This window comes from Leptosomus discolor, chromosome 2, assembly GCF_034619465.1.
Source record: "Leptosomus discolor isolate bLepDis1 chromosome 2, bLepDis1.hap2, whole genome shotgun sequence".
NCBI lineage: Eukaryota > Metazoa > Chordata > Aves > Leptosomiformes > Leptosomidae > Leptosomus > Leptosomus discolor.
In genome coordinates this window covers 121613970-121636520 of record NC_141392.1, presented here as the reverse complement: position 1 = coordinate 121636520, position 22551 = coordinate 121613970, and the positions used below count along the sequence as shown (strand labels likewise).

The window sequence follows — 22551 nt, the reverse complement described above, 5'->3', positions numbered from 1 at the left end:
AATGTTTCTTTAAAACAGATGAACCTTTGAAATTGGATCTTCTAAGAAGGCTTTGTTATTGGAAAACATGGGTAGATGCTTCTGTTATCAGGACAGTCTTCCATATCATTTTACTGTTTTGATGCACTGCTAATGTTATGTTTTAATATATTTCATCTTCAGTATTTACCTGTGGGGAAACAGCTCTATTTTCAACAGAATTTTTATATGTTTTATAGGAAGATTTATTTATACTTCTAGTGGATGGAAGGTTCTTTAAAAGACTCTAATGAGCCGTTAAAAGCAAAGCACATGTGAAATGAAATTCGTAAGTTATATTAAAGCATCAAGTTCAGTTTCAGTTCCCGGAAGCAAGGGCACCAAATTTTGGGTTCCTTTTTTTTTTTGAGTTTTCTTTTGGTTCTTAACCTACCTCATTTTCTGCAACTTGGCAAAAATCTGAGCCCCCCTGACTCTTAGTTTAGTCTTTATTCTGCTATGGAGAACTACAACGGCAAAAGTGGAGAAAAAAAAAAAAAAAAGGAAAAGTTTATTACTTTAACTGCATTATTACTTTATGTATTTGTAATTATTACCTCTTGTAGCAGAGAGGGGTAAAAAAAGCTTGTGTCTGGTATCTTAAAGAATATTATCCTATGAGCATGTTGGCATCAAGAAACGTATCAAATGCTGTACAAATATAATTAACAAGTATTGAAGCTTTACATTTTCTTTAGTGTCTAAAAAATCCTGTATCCATTGCAAATAAAAAGGAAGCAGCTGTGAGTAGGTGTGGTGGGTTTTACTTTTTGCTGAAACCACTGTGCCAGTATCTAGTTTTCTGTGTGCGGGAAAGAAGTTGGCAGAAGTTACGTGGGAACACAGTGAAGGCAAACGGAGACAGAAATAACTTTTTGAAGGTAGAAAGAGTGTAAGTGAGGGAGGAGGAAAGTAGGTGCATCTGGAACTTCGTTTTCTGTGTAACCAAGTAGTGCAGCTGATTTTGCATCTCTCTCCTTCGTGTTTCAGCATCAACTCTAGCGTATCCTTTTGCACCAGAATGGAGCAAAAAGATTTGGTATCGGTCTCCTCTCAAATCACTGGGCTCAATCTTGATTGCATCTCTTCTGCTTCCTATGTCCTTTAGGGAACAGATAGTTACTTGTGAGGGAGGCTCCTAAACGCAGAGGCAGCGTCCAGCCTCAAAACCAGAGTTTTCTTCTAGCACTTTGTTGTCTTCAGAAAAGAAAACCAAAAACCTCTCATTTGTGTATGTGGAATGCTTAGTGAAACTGTGAACAAAAGAATGATGCCAGCATTATCAAGATGATAGTGCTGGCAACCAGGCATTTACTGCTGTCTTACATAGTTGTTTTAGTTCCATTTTCAGTCCTAGAAAGAAAGAAAAATTACTTTTAAATATTAACAGGCCAGTAAGTAACAACATATTATGGTTGTGATAACTGAATTCTGTTTGGTTTCCTGTACCTTGTGTGATTAGAAAACAAGTAAATTTTCCTGTTAATTTACATATGCACCTTACTTTAAAAAAAAAAATAAACCACAAACCTTTGTTTTATCCTATATGAGCACTTGTTTTGAATATGTGGTGGTTTTAATATTATTTTACATTCCAGTGTAATCTGGTAATACATATTTCTATTTTTATAAGTATTTCCTATATAATATCCAGGTATTTGCAGTTTATAAATTATTTAATAGTATCTAGCTTGTTTGCTGTGCTGTGCTTATAGTCCTAGGAAGTGTCTGACATTATAATTCATATACATGTACATTCCTGCATAATAGAGAAAATATTATTTGAGTTGTGCTCATTTTAGAGATGTCGTACAACACATTCTAAAACATGACCATCCCTTGATGAAGAAGAGAGGCAAATGATAGGGAACAAATAGAGAGTGTTATTTCCTCATGCTATGAGTAGTATAGTACAGCAGGTTATGCTCAAATGTTGCCCGAGTAGTTCTTGTTGTACTCTTGCATGTATCAGGCTGAAATTTAATATCATTAGAATTTCAAATGCTGTGTGAATAATACTGGATATAATTTCATTAGTAGATAAAGGAAACAAAACCCTACTACGTAACTCTTTAGTTGTTTATAGATAAAATACTGGTTTATTTTGTTGTAGCATAGTAGAATGCTTGTGTAAAGAAATAATTGATATATTTGGTGACTTAGGAAGATTTGAATCTTGCTTATAAATAAAATTTAAGAAACTGTAGGGTTATTTTTGGCCTGTGCTATTTAATTTACTATGAATATATTTTATGTACAACTTCCTTTATTTTAAAATCTCGGGTTTAGGAGGGGAGGGAACATTTTTTTAGAAATGTCCGGAGGAGATATTTGAAAGCATAGCAAGTTGTCTTTCACTGTAATGATGTAAGACTGGAATAGTGGGGGTTTCTATTTTGATATGCATGTAATGATAAGATATTTTCAGTGAGCCAGAGTTGGGCCCCGCTGAGCCCATTTTGAGACCAATTAACAGCTTTAAATTTAAAAAATAATTTATCCAGAAGTCAGATACAGAGGGAACAAAAGTAGAGCAACTAGTAAACCTTTGGAATGGGGTTAATGACTTTGCTTTCATTAATTCTTTTGCTTTCATGATAATTCTGTTCTGATTGAGGGTTTCAGCTTTCATGAAAGCTGTGATGTGCAGGTGTCCAAGCAACTGTATAGACCATAGCTCTCCACCAGCCTTGCACTACGTGTTGGTGATGTAAGAAGTCAGCTGAGCAAATTAACTTACCTATGACTCTGGCTGGTTTAGGTTTGCTGCAGTTCTGGAAAACCAAGGGGTTTTGCTGTTATAGAGGAAGAGTTGTGGATATATGAGGCAATCAATGTGGCAAGAGGAATATCCCATTTTTTTCAGAGTTCTCTTAGCACTTCTCTGTCCCATCACAGTCATGTTTCTCTAGTCATTCATGTGTAAATAACAGGAGAAAATTTTATGTGTATGATAAGAATGCTTGAGACGGTTCTTGAACTTGTTCATCATAACATGGAAAAAAAAGGTGTCTTGTCTTTTTTGTGTAAGTAAAAGGACTGAGATAAGAGAAGGTGAAGGATTTTGGTGTTCTTGAATCCTCTATCACTTACATAAATGGCTGGAATCCTCTATCACTTACACAAATGGCTGAGTGAATAGGCAAAACCAAGGTTAATTATTTATACGTCATTCTTCAGTAAGTAAGAATGTTCTTAATGATATTAAGAACATTAAGAAATCATTTCAAAGTTGTGTGTAGCAGAACAGAATTTGTGAAGGGTTTTGATGTGTATGTATAACAAGGAGTCATAGCTAGAATCCTTGAATTCCCCATTTCTGCTGTGGGACTGAACTGTAGGTTTTAGAAGCAAAGAACAGACAGTAGCCAGCTAAAACAAATAGCATCTTTTTCTGCCTTATGTGATGAAGGGAAACTGCATAGAATAAGAGACTTTCTCCTTTCTTTGGACTTCATCTAGACAGATGAAGATACAGCTTAGGGAGGGCTTAAGCTCTCTAGACTCACTGAGCTGGACTGATTAGGGGTTGAGTTTGTTTGCAACCTACAGTCATTTTGGACACTAAAAGGCCTTTATTGGGTCTTCAACGGCCTCTCTGAAAGAGTGCAGCTACCAACAAGAAGTGAATCTGTCAGCCCCGCTTGGGTCTCTTAACACATTTCAAATTAAGTGACCCTGTACTCTGCCTGGATCTGGAGCTGAAGCCCACCGTCCCAGTTTCAACTGAATAGTTTCATAGAGCTTTTGGGGTATTGTATGGGAAATGCTCCGGCTGTGCAGTGGGTCAGAGGGGCTACAAACTGAAGGTCTAGCGTTCAGATTTTCTGCAACACCTACAGTCTCTTAATAGGCTGAAGATGGCCACTGCCCATCCCAGATCAAAGGAGCAATCCCAGCTTTAGCTGAATGACTAGTTGTTAAGGCTGGTGTAGAGAGCAACTTCTGGTATTTCTTAGAGAAGATAAAGCCTTGCAAAAAGCCCATTATCACCATTTGCCATTTAATCATAGAATCATCGAATCATAGAACGGTTTAGGTTGGAAGGGGCCTTAAAGATCATCTAGTTCCAATTCCCCTGCCGTGGGCAGGGACACATTGCACTAGACCAGATTGCTCAATGACAGCTGTTGGATTGGCTTTGCCTTTTGTCTGCAATATTATGTGAAGGCTATCATCTCTTTATCACCTCCTGTCATCTAGTCTTGAGTGTAGACTTTAAGAGCCTTTGGTATATTGTTATGTATAAAGATGTTTACCTTTAGATCCTAGTAGATCCTTCCATATCTTAGCACTACCGTTTAGATTTGGGATAAAATACTTGTTAGCATTTTACCTTTTGAAATAGTTATTTGGTAATTTTTTAAGCAAAGGGGGCTGCAAATACAGAATTACTCCTAGTACTGTACATGCTACAGCTTTGCCTACACTTTTTTAAATGTTCCTACAAACTGGATTTTCCTCTGTACCTCAGTTTTTCTTACCATGTGCTTTAGTACACGTTCTTGCAGCTCTTTTGTTCCTTTGATCAGATTACTTTAGTGTAGATTCCTTGCACCACAGTAAGCGATCCATTTCTATGCGTACAGGTGTATTAAGCTTGTTGTTATTATTCACATTTTTTTTCTTTTTATTTTTCTAGAGACCACCTGCTTTGTTTCTTTTTAACTCATTTTTATAACCTTGCAATAAACCTCTTTCTTTCAGGTTTTCCTTAGGAGATGCTCGCAGGCCTCTCCATGAAACTGCAGTACTGGTGGAAGACATCGTCCACACTCAGCTGATAAATTTGGTAAGGACATAGCTGATAAAACAGTCTTCGCTCCAAAACTCCTTGAACCAACATGACATTTTCATGATCAAATGACTAATAACAGATTGTTCCGTTAGAAACAAATAAAACACAGAAAAGGGAGGTGAAATTCTGGCCTCAATAATCTGTAGAAGCTACTGTTAGGCTTCCAGATCGAGAACATGCACTTTGCTTATGGTTATATAATGTACTTGTGTGGTGTCTGCAACTCCACCTAACCTGGGGAATAAAGATGATGTATTTTTTGGTTAAAAACATCAAGTTGTTAAAAGGAAAAAAACGGCCAGTCATCTGAATACTTCATTGCTAATTTTTTATATTCTAGTATTTGTGTTAATGCATTATTTGCTTAATATTGAATATTTTTCCATATTGAAAGACAGTGAAACTGTTGTATAAATGGGGCTGTTTCAAATCTCATCTGTCAGAAGCAGCTCTAAATTTGAACCTCTCCATAATTTTTCATTAAAGTTCAACAACACCTCTTAAAAGATGAATGACGGTATTTTACACCATGGCATGAAGCAGCCATCTGACATCTTGTACGGAAAGTTATATTCTTATATGTCACCTGTAGTTTGGGAAACATAACAAATGTTCTTTTCTTATTATAGTCATCCATCAAGTGACATTACCAGCCTGTATGGGTATGGACATTATATGGAACTAATGTATATAAATAATACTAATACATATTATAACTAATATTTACATATGATGAGTCCCTGGATCATCTAGAGCTTTGAGCTGCAAGTTCCTAGATCTGTTCTCTATAATGAGCCCATTAAGCAGTCAGAAGGGTTCTTAAGTTACAAGTTAGGTTCTGTTACTATATGAACTAGAATTAAAAATTTTTTGTAAACTGAGAAAACTTGGAATGGGACAGACAACATATTATAAATATATATACGTTTGTGTGTATATATAAAATATATAATTATATTTTATATATATTTATATATTACCTATATAAAAATATTTTTGAAATAAAAATATAATATAAATAAACCTCCCCCTGCCCACTGTTTGCCTGCAGACAGGTGCTTTCCTTCAGCTTTGCACTTAATTCAGCAACCGTTCGGTGGCTTCCTGGATCGCAGCAAATGGTTTGAGGTCCCTTCCAGCTCCGGGTAGTTTCTTTCTGCTCGTACATCCAAAGCCCGGCGATGTATCCCTGTCTCTGACATCTCCTGGCATCTTTGTGCTGTAGCTTCTTTGCTTATTATGCTCCTCTCGATCTGTCCCAAACGTACCCTGTGGCTGCTGGGAAGGGGACAACCTCTGTCCCCTCTCTGCAGGTTACCACTGGTTAAACATGCTGCTCCGGGTGTATATTTGTAATTCTTACTCTAGCTCTAACTACTACAAACCAACATTTTATTTTTTCTTAATGACCCCCTTAATTTATGCAAACTGATGGCTGCGGCTTCACTCTTCCTTTAGCAGCAATGTGGTGAGGAGTCCATGCGTTTGCATCCCACCGAGGCTGAGCTGAGCTTTACATCAAAATCTGCGTTTTGAGAAAATGCAACCTGCAGCCATGTGGTCTTTGCACTTAAATCAAAGCCGGGCGCTTACTTGGGGAATGACCGTGACCCAGGGTTAACCCCGCGTGGGGTGTAGGAGCATGTACGATTTCCTGACAGAAGGAAGAATGGGAACGGAGTGGCAGATAAACAGCTTTTCTAACCTTTCCCCTCCAAGCCCAAGACAGCACTTTATTTCTGAGGAAGTGAAAGTATCTTTAATAGCTCATTGCTTTGACCTCTGACATTCCCGTGCCGGAACTCCTAAATCAGGAGCTTTTACATGCCCCGGACTTCTGATAGGCATTTTTGAGCATTTGTCATCCTTAATAACTGCACATCCTTATTGAGCTGTTACCATGTAGTTATATTACATTTTCACTTTAGATATAGGTATTCATGTGGGTATACATCCAGTACTAGAAAAAAAGCGATTTTTATAATTGAAGATGGCTGCAGATATAAATTTATTGCTTGCTACCTAGATTTTGTCATATTACTCATGTTAATGGACTATGCAGTTCTCATTATGTAATTTAATGATTTCTTCTCAAAATTCATGCCCATTTTGCCATCCATAATACATTTATAAGGCTAAACTGTAGAAATTACTTTTATGGCTGCAATAAAGCTGGCACATTGCATACATCTTTCAGAGTAAACGCTTGTAAGAAGAGCTTGTACTTGTTGATTAAGTCCAGGTTTAAGTTTCTGAATTAAAAAAGAATAGGTTGCTAGCATGATTACTTTTGATTGGTTGACTTTTGATATCTCACAGGTTTATAGTTCCAGCTTCCTATTTTCAAAGTTGATCTGAACTCTATTAAATCAAGGCCTGGTTTGGACAGATTTATACAGTCGCTGCTTCAAACCACTATATACTTCATGAGATCCGGCTGCTATGGGAGATGACTGCACTAACAAGTCAAATTCTTGAAAAGCACACGCTTTTAAGTCTGCATCACATTTTATGCTTGACCTTTTTGTGTGTTTTGAACAATATGTACACTGCTTTACATGAAGTTGAATTCTGTTCCAAGTATATACCAATGTGTAGAAGGAAATTAGCATCTCCCGAGGATGGTTCATATCCTAAAATTAGTTGCCAAGTTAGATGAGATTAATCTCTTGAGGAATTTATTTCCTCAGCTGACTAATAAATGGATCCTTTGGTGGCTTGCTGGGGTTTGAATATCTACGAGATAGGCATAAAAGCTGAGGGATAAATTCCATCTATTTTGTGTCAGAAAGCTAGCATGAGTTTGAAATTTTTTTACGTATATTGTAATTATAAAGAATGTTTTGCTATTTGCATATAAACCCAAAAAAATCCACCCTAGAATGAGAAATTTCTGTACATTTTTTTGTTCAAGTATAATCTATTTGAAGAGCACAATTAATTCAAGATCTAATTTTAAATCAAATTCACTGTTGACTGATAGTATTTGTTTAATAACTGATCTATTTGTATTTATGGATACCTTAATATTACCCCTAATATTGTATTTACTTATGTGTGCTAAGAGTAGAGGTTCCAATCAAGGATGTACTGTTATTTATGGTTAAGCACAAGTAGTAGATATCTGTTACAAAAAAAATTGTGTCCAAAAAAAAGGTTCGACAGGGAATGCAAAAAGATGTTAATCAGAAGGGGACAGCCCTTAAATTACTTACCATTTGAAGTGGAATGAGGCCTCTTTTAGTTCATTCTTTCATCATATCCAATTTGAATGTGCAGTTGAGAAAGTTTTGAAGCATCATCTTCTACAGTAATCTATTAATATCTATTCAGACCCTTAGAAAGGGAACTCAAAGATCCTGCTATAGGACAAATCAATATTATTCAGTGCTTTGTCAAAGAAAAGAGGCTGTAACTGAGAAATGGAATGGGAATTTTTCTTGGTTATTAAACTCCCATTGAGAGGTTTGGCATCAAAATAGCTGAAGTCTTGCACAGACACAGATGTAAAACATCTGGAAATTGTTTCATGTAATACTTAAGAAAAGAAAAGACTATCCTCACCTTGAGCATCTCTGTCCAGCATTTCTGTCATGCTGGGCTGGTTCATAGGAAAATGTAGTATTATTAGACTAGTATTAAAAATAAAGATTTCTTAGTATCGTCTCTTGATAGGGACATACCTCCATGTTCATGCTTCCGATCTCGTGTTCAAATAGATGTTAAGATCATTCTGAACTACTTGAATCAAACAGGCTGTTAAGGAATTACCTTCTTTTTGCTGTGAATGTATCAACAGGGCATTTATTGTCAGAATGAACTACCAGCAGTTTACCCTCTAGGCTCGCTGGATATGGTGGTAGTAGTAGTAGAGACACCTGCTATCACAGAATTCAGTTATTCAGTTTACACTAGAGCTGAGTTTGAGTCCTTTACGTATTGTTTCCGAGATATCGAATGGCTTCTGGGAAGAGATTAGATTTGTTTTGACAAAGTGAAAGACATTTTAGCAGTAGCACAGAGTTCAGCAAGGGAATATGAAAAACTGTGCATGCGCACACCGAAAACACAGATGTGCTTGTGAACAGCAGAGCCCAAAAGTCCCTTCCTACTGGTAAGTAACCTTATCTGTCCGTAGAAGACTGGCTGCTCAGGGGAAGGCCACAGCACATCGCAAGAGCCTTGGACTGCATCCTTTAAATGTTTTATCTGCTAGACTTCTTTGTAAGGTGTGATAAGTTATTGTGGAGACTGTCATGAATGACAGGATTCATGTGAATATAATTGTGGTTTACTCCCTGTCAGCTAAGGTTTGTCTGCTAGAACATGGTCTCTGATCATCTTTTGGGAATTTTTTTTGATCACTTACTTTTATCTTTCTATGGAAGAATTTAATTTCATACAAGTTGGGCTACTGCCTAATACTTGTTAACATTCCACTCTTGCTTCCTTTGTAGAAGTGTGATTTGGGTCTCGTGTTATATACATGTATATATGAACACTTCGTGAATACACAGAGAATTACTTTTTTCTCGTTTATTACTGTTGGAAATTAATTATTTTACACAGATAGTATAGTTAATTCAGAATCAGTCCTTTGGTCTCAACTGAAGCACAGAACACAGGTCAGCAGGTGAATAATCTGTACTTGAATACATAGATTATTTGAAATTCGTAGGTAGAACACTTACAGTGAGATGCAGAGATTCAGCAGTATATCAAGTCCTGAGTAAGTCCTTGGTAAATCTATCCTCCAAGTGGAATACATTGCTTTTTATAGTAAATAAAGATTGGGTGGTCATTTGCCACAACTTGGAAATGGAATGCTGAAAATAGAGAGACAAGCATAAGGGTAAGTTTACTGATACGACATGCTAAATACTTCATCATGATCGGTGTGAATTTTATATTTTCTGGGTGAACGTGGTGTGCTTTCTTTGCTTCCCAGCTTTATTCCTGTGGCTGTTAACCATTTTATTGCAGTTTAAAACAAAAGGAGGAGGAGGGAAAACTTACCTTCACTTGCCCATCCAGAGAAAACAATAATGGGAATGTGAGAGAGGACTAGGTAAAAATGAGGATTTAAACAGAAACAGGGGCAGAACTTTCTTAGTCCTTTACAGCCTGCTCCTACAGCTTGTTTTTCTAAAACCAAATCGCACTTGTTATTCATTCACAAACTGGATTAGTCAGTTTAATGTATGTAACCTCTATGCTGTTCTGAAATCATACAGTTCCGGGTTTGTTTACAGCATTTTTGAACTGTTAGACTTGTAACCTTTATATATGTAATTACAGAATTTCTGACATTCCTTTTAAAAAGAAAGGATTGAAACCAGCTCGTTCATTAACAGAAATTGCCCACTGATAAAAACAAACAGTGTGAAGCACTGTTCACTCTTGATCCCAAAGTTATATGCAACTGTCACTTGTACCACCCTAGTAATGGGAAAAGTCCTTGTTTTATGAGTCTGTTTTAAAACAGTAATAAAGTTTCCTGTGCAGGACATTAATTAGAGGGGTTATCAAAATAAGACAAACTAATATAATTTGTGATTGTACAAAATAAAGGAAGTTGAGGGTACCATAGGGACCTAATGAATCACAGGATGGAAACAATCTTCTGGCTAACTAAACATTCAGACTTTGTACTAAGTCATAGGGTGTATATACAACTCAGCAAACCGGAACACGCTGTGTGTTTACATGAGTGGGATAAAGGAGTTCACAAAAACCATCTGGGAAAAATCCTTCGACTATTCTTTCTGTTCCTACTGTGGAGTAAATTAAACAACACGCATACATTTGCAGCAAGCACATGGCACACCTGCCCTGGGAGAAATCAAACTGGAAAATAAGTCTGTAATATAAAAAATTCCCTGGGTACCAGCAATGTGCATTTGTTTGCATTTCCTATGTGTGAAGGAAAAGAAGGGACTTTATCTTTAGCAAGCGGTTGTTAATGGTTCCTTGTGTGTTTACATCATTTAAATGTGGTCAATATTTAGATTAGGGTATTACATTGGTAGGAGTTAGATTTTTTCCTTTTTTTCTTTTCCTTTTCTTTTTTTTTTTTATGGAAATAGCACCTTTGACAATTTTTGCGGTCTCTGTTATCAAAATTGATTTTGGATTATTTATATTGTTTAATTTTTTGAAAGATTTCTGTGTGACTCTAAAAGGAAGGTCTGTTTTTCAAGAAACCCTATTTGTTCAATTTATAGAATAATATAGAGTAGGTTTTTTCGTTCTGAGTATATATTTTTTTCTGTGCAGTGAAGAACATTTGAATAGGCTCGACTCATTCACTGCCATTCTATGGAGATTAGATGCTATTACTCCTGTACCGAAGGAGCTCAGTGACAGTGTGTCTGTCATGTGCAGGTGTAGATGACACTGATTTAGAAAGGCCCACGTCAGACATAAAACACTGTTTTCTGAATTTCATGTTAATTTTTTTTTTTCTTTTCTAATATTTCTTGATTAGCAAGCACTTGACTTTAGATTACTTGTGCAAATGGACAGCATTTCACCTTTAATATATTAGGGCATTATAAAATGGCTTTTAAGGAGATGTTTTATGGAAAATTTAAACTGGAAGCGACAAAATCTTTTGTCTGACTTTCGAAGTCTTGCCTTTTCTTTATTGGTAATTCGTATGAAAAGAGATGTCCTGAGTTCTCTAATGTTAGCTGCTACTTGTTCACCGTATTCAGATGTATTTATTCTAAAGCAGACAGTATACTTCAGGAAACAGTTCAGGAGTCCCAGTTAGGGATTCTGGGCTCTCTCTGTCCTTAAGATGGAGACTTGATGACTGACTTGGTCAGATGTTTTGTTTCCCATGGATCTTTCTGCAGAGTCAAAATGTCCTATGAGACAGAGCTGCTGCATTTTGCCTAGTCATGCAAAGATCCTGCTCAGCATCTAGTGGTGATGGACTTCAGTGATCTAAAAAGTGGAAAGACTAAGGTACTGTTATTAAGAACCCTAAAAAAACCCCAAACAGAAGGAAATGAATAATTATGCCCGCATAATTGTAGCAACGTGTTCAATAGCAAGGAAAATCCAAACCATTGACTAGAGTGAATGGAAAAATTAATGTGATCAAAGGTTAACGATTGTCTTGTAGTGCATGTAAAACAAAGAATGAAAGTAGTGCAGGTAGCTATAATCCCAGTATTTCCTGATTTTCTGTATCAGTCTTTGGGCCTTTAATAACAATGACATACAATTATGTGTGTGGTATATGCATGCATATATATGTGTCTATTCCTGTTTAAGGTGTTGAGCAAGAGGAATTAAGTGTGTATGAAATGTCATCACACATGGGGGCTGTAGAATCCGTGGCATTCAAAAATATGTATTTACTCAATTATCTTGGCTTCTGGGGCTTCTATGAATCAACTGATAAGTTGATCCCAGCCTGAGTTTCCAAAATACAAACACACCCTCTAGTTAATTTTCATATATAATGTTAGGAGTACAGCATAGATCAGTAGCTATTGAAATCTTGGATGAGCTGTGATGAATGGAGACATTCAGTGTACAGACGCACTGCGTCCAGGGTGTGTTGGCTACTTATATTGAGGTCACTTATCATTTTGCTGGGGCCCTGTGAAATTATACATGATTAGCTCTTTAGAAAAGAACAAATGAAAAAGTTGAAAGGTTGAAGAGTAATCATTAGATTTTTATTGCAGAATATGATGCACTCTGGTAAATCAATATTTTGTCAATGGTTTTACTCTCTAGTCTCCTTTATTGGAAGTTTTTACAACTGAACAGGCTTTTACCAAGATTATTTTGGATGTAGCCTAAAAGGTGTCTCAAATCATTTAGCTGGGCTGAAATGAAGGAGCAATCTTTCTGTCTGTGAAAAATCATAATTACATCCAAAGCTTCAGAAGTCAAATGGATAACTGATATTCAGGTTTTCATTCTTTCTTTAACTTTTTGTGTGATGTAAATTGAATATTGTAAGTATGTGAACATGTGTGTAAAGTCCCTATCTGCAGGCAAAGACCCATCTCATCTAGTAGTCTGATTCTGGCAGCATTAGTAAACTAAATGAAAACAATCTGAAATTTATGAATGCTCTGCAACTCATGGCTATTTCAGTAGGAAGATGGACCTCAAGTTAACTTTCAAAAGTGTCTGTGTATCTTTGAAATCAGTGGCAGAATCCAATAAAACCTAGGTTTTTAATTATTATTTTTATCATCTTACTTTGTTTCAAACAGTTGTCCAAATATTTGTTTCAAATAATTGTCTGAATATGTGAACTGTCAGTGCCTGGTGGAGAGTAACATCCCTTCTGCTTTTCCTCTGAGATCCTGAGTGGATTCACCTGAACGAACATAAAGGCAAATAAACATGTTTTTCTATACCTTAGATAATGATGCCAGATCATCTTTTGTGTCAGGGAAGGAGATAAATGGACACTTCTAGGATGTGACTCTTCATGTCCTAAAGTAGTTATTTAACATTCTGGCCATCCATTTAAAATCTGGACTTCTTAAGTGGGGTGAGGGACATCTCACCTCTATGAATTTTGGCACTGGCTGGGTTTTTTTTATGTATTTAATTTTTCATTGATTCTGTCAGATACAACTGTAAACTTTTGTAGTGAAAGACCCAAACTGATTTATGGTATATCCTTGGTGATAAATGAGTAGTGTAAAATTCTGCATGGTCTTTAAATGTAACTCATAAACCTTAAAGGTCATCTCAGAGTGTTTAAGAGAGCAAATTCATTGTAGTTTTTAAATCACCTTATCTGATTTCAAGAAAACCTGATAGTTTCGTAATAACTTTTTTTTTTTTTTTTAGGAAGATTGGCTTGTTAACAGTGTTATGCAGTTACACGGAAATGTGGTCACAGCTGCTTCTGGTTTTTTAGCTAATCCACCTGATTGGAAACAACAGGTTTTTGATATTTTTCCATTTCTTACACTGACACCTAGTGTTCAGAGGTCTTGAGTTTCTGATACGGCATTTCGTTATTAATGGAGAACTGTCAATACTGAAATTCTCCACCTTTGTCAACATCTTTCATTTCTGTTCTTCTGCAAAAGAAAAAAAATAACTGAAGGCAAAGATGCTACCATCATTCAAAACAGTTTTGCTTTGGAAATACAAATAGCACACCACTACTGGAAAACTTGGCAAAAGCTATTTTACTTCTCAAAGCGCTGCAAAATTTGTTTTCTTAAAATCTAAGTGCTTTAGTTTTGGCAAATATAACTCTTTTGTGTCTGTGAGTGTGACTGGCCAACAAAAACAGTGATAATAGCAGAAATCCTTAGATCAGTATTTATTTAATTGTGGGAGATGGCAACGCTTTTTATTTCTGCGTTCTTTTATCTTCAAGCCACGAGTTCTACCTGATAGGAGTGTTGATGGCAGCACAGTCCTTGAGTGGACAGAAAATAACTTATACACAAAAATAGAACAAACACTCTTTTATCTCAGACTTGCAAATAAATGGAGCAATCCAAGCAGGACTGTAAGCCGTTCCTGAAAAAAGAAAACTACTGACAGAGTAAAATTTACTCTCTAACTCTTATACCTGTGATTTTGCTGTGTGTTAACTGAAGGTCTTTCATTATTTAAAATAATAAATTAAGAATTTTGTGTGTCTGTAACTAAAAGTATCAATGAACTTCTGTGTTTTAGTGGCAGGTTCCATAAAAAAAAAGTGAAAAATATTCAGGCAAAGAAAATACGTATTAAACTTATCCTTGATTTGGTCATTCTTCCCTTTTTCTTGTCATGACTTTTCCTGTAAGTGCACCAATAAGCTGCCTTTCTGCACCAAGTCGTATGTGTTTTTAGTTTCCTATACTCTCACTACCTTGCCCTGTCAGAAAACCAGGCAGCAGTGAGGATTCACTGAATACCCACCTAGCTGATGGTCTCCTCTTGAAACTGTATTAGCCAGATGTCAAAGTTTGATTCTACTGCTTTAGGCTGAAGCTTTCTTTCCAGAGATGTCTCTTTCCTTCCAGACTCATTGCCTGCACAATCTGTAGATTCTTGTTCTATTAAGATAATTGGTGTATAAAAGAGCAGTGTGGCTGGTCCAGGGCTTATTTGCATGAGGTGATGGAGTTAGTGGCTTGATCAGAGGAAGGCATAAGGGAAATAAATTTGAGAAGACGTGTCAGGAGCTCTGTACCCGTTGATAAAGAGATGATGCTCTCAAAAAAGTATATGTATTTAAGTCAATCTGATTCAGCTGAGTTATTTTCGACACAGGTGTTAAGTACAGTGGACTCCATGCAGAAGTTGTATCTGTGATTTGCATAAATATTCCCAAACTCAGATATCTTTGTTTTCATACACTCTTCCTTTAAATTACAACATATAATCTACCAACTTAGGCTGCCCATTTTCTTGTGTCTTGGGCAAAGACATTGTACTTCTCTGTGTGGGCATGGAATATTAGATACTATACTATGTATGGCATGTTGCCTATCAATAGTTTCCATTCCTGTGAACCAGTCATAACGTGTGCATTGGAGAAATAATCAGATACCGTAGAGAGAAATGTTACTTGTAGAATATAATTTATTTTACTTTTCAGGCATTTATTTTCAGGGTGAGGTGAATTTGAACCCAGGATGGTGATTTCTGTCTAGTGACTATAAATGACACCTTGGGTGACCAGCTCAGATGTAGACATCTATGTTCAGTCAGATAACTCCCACCTGAGAGATAACTCCCCCATGACAAAAGCCTCAAAGAAATTAAACAAAAAAGGAGGATAATTGGAACTTCTCTGATGGCAAAAGGGGATAATAACACTGTCAAAAGCAGCAGAAAAGTCAGAGAAAATAAAGACGTACTGGAGGCCCAGATTACTGGCCAGGAAGAGGCACATAGTGTCTCATATATGAACAGTTTTAAGGGAAGGGATTTATGAAAAGTCAGGTTGGAACTGATCCAAGGCAGACTTAGAAGAGGGGACGGCTGTGCATTAGCTGAAAACTGCGTGTACTATGTTCTTTTACAGATGAAGAGAGAAAGAAATGGGAAAAGATTTGGAGAGACAGGCTGGATTGAGATACGATTTCTTTAAAAGAGAGTATAGACTGAGGACATCCGTACACTGTACCAGAGAGGAAGAAAAATTGAAAACTAAGTAGCAGGATATGATGCATCTACTGAGGTGGGTCAGAGTTGGGAAAAAGGCCAGAGATTTATGACAAGAGATGTTCAGGAACAAAAGCTAGGTGCAATTTTGTGGGAATGCATGTATTCTTTCTTGTAGGAAAAAATTACGGAGCTAAAAGAGGAACTCAGGTTGTGAATAAGGAATAGGAAGCTTGAGATTCAGCAAAGAGTTGTTTAAAGAACTGGAATAAAGAAAGAGGAAAAGAAACTTGTAGTGGAAGGAGTTTGGAAGAGGATCCCATGACCCCCTCTCAAAACCTTCAATAGCAAGAGAATGGTAATAATTGAAATAAGAGGCAGAGGGGGTTGAAAGCGCAACTGTGGCTGATGCGTTGGAGCTTGCAGAATGTCTGCTCTGGAGGATGAGTTTGGGAAGTAGCTTTACAGGACGTTGAGTGCTAATGACAGGAAGCCATTAAGAAGTAGCAAATGGAGTGAGAGTCGGCAGATGAGTTGCTCCCAAATTGAATCTCAGATGAGGCCAGAGAAAGTAGGTGGATCATGATGAAACAGGTGGAACATGGCCATTGGTGTCACCATGAAGGAGAGCAGAAGACTAAGAAGAAAGCGAGACACAGATTCTGTATTTCAGTGAAGAATTAATGGTAAAATGGAAAGTCTTGTGACAAGTGCTTCTTCTGTGGACATTGCCATACACATGGACGTCTGAATGGATGCATCTTTGCACTGCCACATGCATGCAAGTGTATATGCATATATAGAAAGATTAGTAATGAGCACTTGTATAGTGACACACAGGTATATCAGCTTCAGTATGCTCATAAGATATTGTTCCTAGCAACCATCTCACAATAGTCAGTAACTACATTTTTTATAATCTCTAATTCTTGAATACGTTTTTACATTGTTTGCCATTTTCATCTTACATTGTGCCATCATCATTCTGAATTAGGGAAAAAAAAAATTGTATCACTTTACTGATGAGAAGTTAAAGTAGAAAGAAGACATAGTGGGTTTTCCCCATGTCATGAAATAAGTGAATAGCAGAGCTGAAAAAAGTCGACTAGTAGTTGAGAGGGAAGCTGTGCAAAGCTATTTTATATTGACGGTCTGTGTCTCAGCCAATTGGATTTTTATTTGACAATCCAAAGGTGTAATAACTTTTATTGTAAGAGGAAGAAAAATACATCAAGGCTAATAAATAATGGAGGACCTACTAGGGATATGCATAAATGCGTATCCTGTTCCTATGTATATACAAGCTTAATTGTGTCTCTTTTAATTTTCCTATTTGATTCAACGGGATTGTCAGGTAATCGTCCTATTGAAAGAACAGAAGAGGCTAAAATTTCAAATAACTTTGTTAATCTCTTCTGGCTGTTAAAAGAAAAGATTTATTGGTATCAAATTTTATTGCATTCTTAGAATTTAGGGATTGATTGGCTGCTAGTTTAGCTTACTTGTCTCTTCCAGTTAGAAACCCAAACACAACAGAAGAAAGACATCGCATTGAAGCTGACATGCAACAAGTGAGGGAAAGTTCACTTGGCTTTTTTCTCTCAGCACCAGGTGCAAAAGTTGGCTAAAAGTGCTGTGGCAGGCAGTTATTTTAAAGCAGTTTCTGGTTTAGTGTTTTATCAAGCCCAGGAGTAAAATATTCTGCAACTACTGCAGTTTCACAAAGCTGCTTTTTAAGGTAGAACTCTGAATTGTTTAACTAATTAAAATGGCCCAGTACAAACATTAATCATACCATAACAGTTAATGAGAGGGTTTGTGGGATTTACGGAGGGCTGTATATGATATTTTAAAATTGTGTATAATTTCTTTGTTTAATACACAATATGATTGCAGTCTCCAAATATACCACAGGTTCATGAAATCTTGAGGAGTATTTGTGGTTTTCTACATCCCTTCTTATAAATGCTGAAGAAGGTGTATTCTTTTCTGGGGAAAGATGACGCTTAACAGTGTCCTGATTAGTGACTTGACTTGATGTTACAGGTTTTTTTCTTGAATAGCTGTTCTGTTACAGCTTTATAGTATCCTTTAAAATAATAGTTCTCTAACCTGCAGTTTTCTTGAAGCGGGAAGGTGGTGGCTCAATGATGACATAAGCTCCAGAGGTGTAGAGTTCAAGTGGTTTGCATGTGGGATTGCCAAATAACACGGTTTTGGTTTGTTTTCATTTTATTACACCGATTCTCTTCCCCAGATGTCTTGGATTTCTGTGGTACCCCCCTTCGCCTTTGATTCTTGCTCCTTGTAACTAACAAGTTTTATTAGTCATCCCGCTAATACTCAGTGTTTTTACTCAGCACCTGTTGTCTTCAAAGCACTTTGCAATAATAACTAGTTAATCCTCACACTGGTCCTGAATTTCACTGTCATTCCTGTTCGCATGTGAAAAGTGAGCTTGATGACTTGCCTAAAATTGTGTAATGGTTTTGACACCTGTATGAGGACTTAGTCTGCCTATTCCATCTCTGCACTACCGACGTTGAGGTACAGTCTGCACTACCTTGGCCCCTCTACCCACTGAGTTTGTGGCACGCCAGCTATAAATTGAGTGTTTTCTTATAGTTAATGACACATTTTTACCCTGATTGCTCTGGAATTTCAATCTTGAACGTTGTAGAACTATGCTGGAAGGAGCCTCAAGAGGTCATCTGAGCCATATCTTTGATCCTGAACTAATTTTGGCCTTTGTTCAGGAAAGCTCTTAAATATATATATATATATAAATGGATATGTACATCCATGTATGTGTATATATGCATATATACACAATTCTTCATTGAATCAAGTCCCATTGTTGAAAAAATTATGGATAACTATCTAATCAAAATTTGATGTAAGCTACCAGCAATTGCTTTGAAATACTTCCACAGAATATCGTGATTGATATTGCTGTGGGAAGTACTAATACTACAAGGAAATAGTACAACAGCAATGCTGTTGAAACTGGTGTTGTGACTTCTGGAAGTATTACTTCTTTTGTTTTCTTTTCCTTTTTTTTATTGTTTGGTTTTTGGTTGTGTTTTTTGGGGTTTTTTTTTGTTTTTTTTAATTGACCTGTAGCGAAAAACCTATTCACTACCTCAAGTAAGGTAGTGATTTTGCTTCTGTAGTAAACCCTCAGCTAGTTTGACTATTCTTGGCCTGTCCATCTGAAAACTACAACTTTATGGAAACAGAATGAAATAAAGTGTTCTCTAATATGTCACAAATCATAGTTAAAACTGGAAATCCAGTCTGACACTGTGGTCTTGATTTGTAGGGTTTGCCTACCCTTTTTTGTTTCTGCAAAGCAGTATATGTATTTGAAGGCTGGAGTTTCAGCCAGGATTTTCAGTCTTAACTGTGAGTTTCCTTCCTTTAACAGGTTTAAAGCAAGCCTTTCAGATTGCTTCAGTATAGCTTTTAGGACTTGAATTTCCTTTGTGTTCATTTTGGTCCTTTTCCAGTATTTATCCATACATTTGAAACTCCTTCAAATCTCTGTGTATGGGAGCAGTTACAATAGGAGGTGGTGGCATTTCTATTATATTACTGTTAGAGTTGATTCAAATCATACCTGATTTTGAACTCAGTCAAACACTGCAAGCTTAAAATTCAGGCTCTTGCTCAAGCGTTACAGGGTTCATGTCCTGCTCAGAGGTCTCTATAATTACTGTGTCTGGCTGGAAAACAAGAATTCCATTTCCTGAAAAGTCTAGAGGTTTTGACATTTGCTTTACTTTTTCATCAGAACAAAACTGAAAGCTTTTTTTAAAAAAATTGTAAAAATCTACTAAGGTGAAGAGGAATCTTATCTAGCCAATAGTCCAATGGGTAAGACAACAGCATTGGAGAGGAAGGCCAGTGTTCAAGTCTTTTCTTGCTGGAAGAACGTTAACTCGAAACTGAGTGTCCCATATGCTGAGTGAGTGCCATAATATAAGACTGTTGAATACATCTTTTGATGTCTTCATTTTTCTCTGTGATCTTAACCATAGACCTATGAAATATTACTCAATACTTGTATACAAAATTGTTTGTTTCAAGGAATATGATTTTTTCTAATGGAAAAATACTTCATTTCAAGGTACTGATCAGTGCTCATGATTAAATTATTCATATATTGCACATGTGCATTTAATCCAAAATAGTATTTAATAGTGATTATTTGTAGATCCAAAATTCAGCTTAATTTTTATAAATCTGTTGCTTCAGCTATAGCTGCAGGGTCTCATAAAAGCTTGACTGCTTTGTGTTTATTCATTTTTAATGCTAATTAATTCACATTAGTGGTGAACTTCATTATTTACAAAAAGTTATTTTAAACCTTTTGCAGGTTTAAATCTGGTTACATTATTATAATACAATAACAAACGCAGCAAAGTGTTGTCTGAACAGATTATATGATTCAACATTACATGTATCTATTGGTAGTCTGATCTAGTGATGGATTTTTTTTTTTCTTAACATATGCAATCTTCTGATATTGCTTATAAGTAAAAAAGAATGTTTCCTCATTTAAGGAGAACTTTCTCCCCACTCCATTTGTTCTTCATAGTTTCAGATTAGAACAGTTTTTGAAAAGCTTGTTATAGAAAAAAATTAATCAGCAATTTAAATCACAGGGGAACAGTGAATATTCTTACTTTTCCAAAAAAAATCAATGGACTTGTTCCATCAATACTGCATGTTTGCGTGTTTGAAGTCTGTCACAGCTCTCTGCTATATTCTTTTGTCATGGATTGGTGACCTCCATTTAAAAAATTATGTCAGTCTTCTCCATTAGAATAAAGTCAGTACTGTGAAATTTATTTTCTTCTATATGTCCTTATGAAGAACAGGCACTTTGATTCCAAAAAGCAGATGTTAGTTTCTTCCAAATTCTTGCTAAACTTCCCATCTGTTCTAATATCTGCAAAAATGTCGACAGCAGTAGAATTTCTGAGACTATTACTATTCATGCTGCATGTTATGTGTGTGTGTGTGTGTGTGTGTCTCTCTCTGTCATTTACTGTCTGTCATCCTGCACTCTAAGCTTTATGTGACAATGCCCTTTTTTACGTGACTTTATGATGGCCAACACTGCTATCCTGTGACCCACCAATATCAGTAGCATATTGTTGTATGCTGCTATGGCATAAAGAATAAACTGAATAAATATATAATAAGAATGAATAAATAAATGAAAAAGGGACTTACTGTTTAATTTAACATCTTTGAAGATATCAGAATTTCATGTTAAGGACTTCAAATGACTCTAGGCCCTTGTGATGTTTTGGTATAACTATAGTCTAATATAACTAAGCTGTCTAAGCTACATAAGACTCTGTCTTGCAGGACTATGTGTGATTGAAACAGCTGCTCAAAATCATGATAATGAAAGGTTTACATCTCATCGTTATGCTTTTTGTATGTATAATATGTATACCTGCGGTCATGAAAATGTATACACACCTGCTTTGGGAAGCAGGAATGGGATATTCGTTGTTCATAGATCTAATTTGTTATTTTGCTCTTATCTGCTAACTACAGCTCCTGCAGACCTCTTTACCCTGTACACACAAAAGATATGGTGAAGAAGTATGTCTAGTTGGATTTCCATATCAAATCCTTCTTTATCACATAATTTTGGGTTGGGTTTTGGCGGGGGGAAGGGGCGGGGGGGAGAGTTATGAGCAGTTAGGCCTTTCAGTATTTAATCTAAGAAAGACAATGTTATACAAAAGTTATAGATATGGTGCAGTTCTGGAGGATGGTTAACACAGAATTTACATTTCATATTCTAAGGGAAATGTAGTGCTGTTACGCCGCGGTATGCAGTGCGTTTCGTTAGTGTTGGAGACAGCAGGAGGCTATTTTGTGGAAATGTTTCTGTCACTGTCAGTAGAAACATTCCCGTCTGGTTGAAAAATAGCTTGTGTCTTGCCAGTTCCCTACTTCTAAGGAATTGCACTAGGAGGATATTAATCTTAACCTGTCACAAGCTGTTGCAAATCTAAATTTTTATTAAACTTCCAAATGCTTCAGGAATATAAGTATGGGAGACACGACTGTATTCTTATGCAAGAGCTGCTACCATTCTGAGATGCAGGAAACATTTTAATTAGTATTTGTTGGTATTTATTAGTTAGATGAAGCAGAACTCCCGACCAGGCTCTGCAAAGGGATGTGAACCGTGTATGGTGGGCTTGAGTCAACTCAAGAGCGCTGGATTGCAGATCTCTTTCTGTCTGTTTTGCTGACTGTAGACTAGCAGTTGAAAGCACTCAAAATATTATCTATAGTGTATTTGTTGGTATCCATGCCTTTGTGTGGAAACCCTGAACACATCTGCTCTTACAGCAATGTCAGGACCCTTTCTGGGAAGATCTGTTTGCCTAATGGAAAATGTAGCTTCATATATCCATGGTTATTCTTTGAAAATGTTTGTGTCAGAGCCTTTTCCTGTGAGCCCAAGTTCCTTTTTGTTGGTTGGTTTGTTTTTTTGTTTGTTTTGCAAGCCGAGGCTGATGGTTACAGCCTGTGTTTGGTGTATGGGCTGTTGGAAGTGTCTTTGGAATGAGATGCTTTATGTCCTGGTTTACAGGAAAGACTAT

At 36.5% G+C, this 22551-nt stretch overlaps 1 protein-coding gene across 1 annotated transcript in view; it reads left to right on the top strand.

Moving 5' to 3' along the window:
* Positions 1-4732: 4732 nt before the first annotated feature.
* The window catches only part of SUPT3H (SPT3 homolog, SAGA and STAGA complex component), an 82857-nt gene continuing 65038 nt past the window's right edge, over positions 4733-22551 (top strand). The window contains exon 1 of the mRNA XM_086461651.1: positions 4733-4810. The gene's annotated coding sequence lies outside the window, so the exon portion shown is untranslated. The remainder of the gene's footprint in view (positions 4811-22551) is intronic.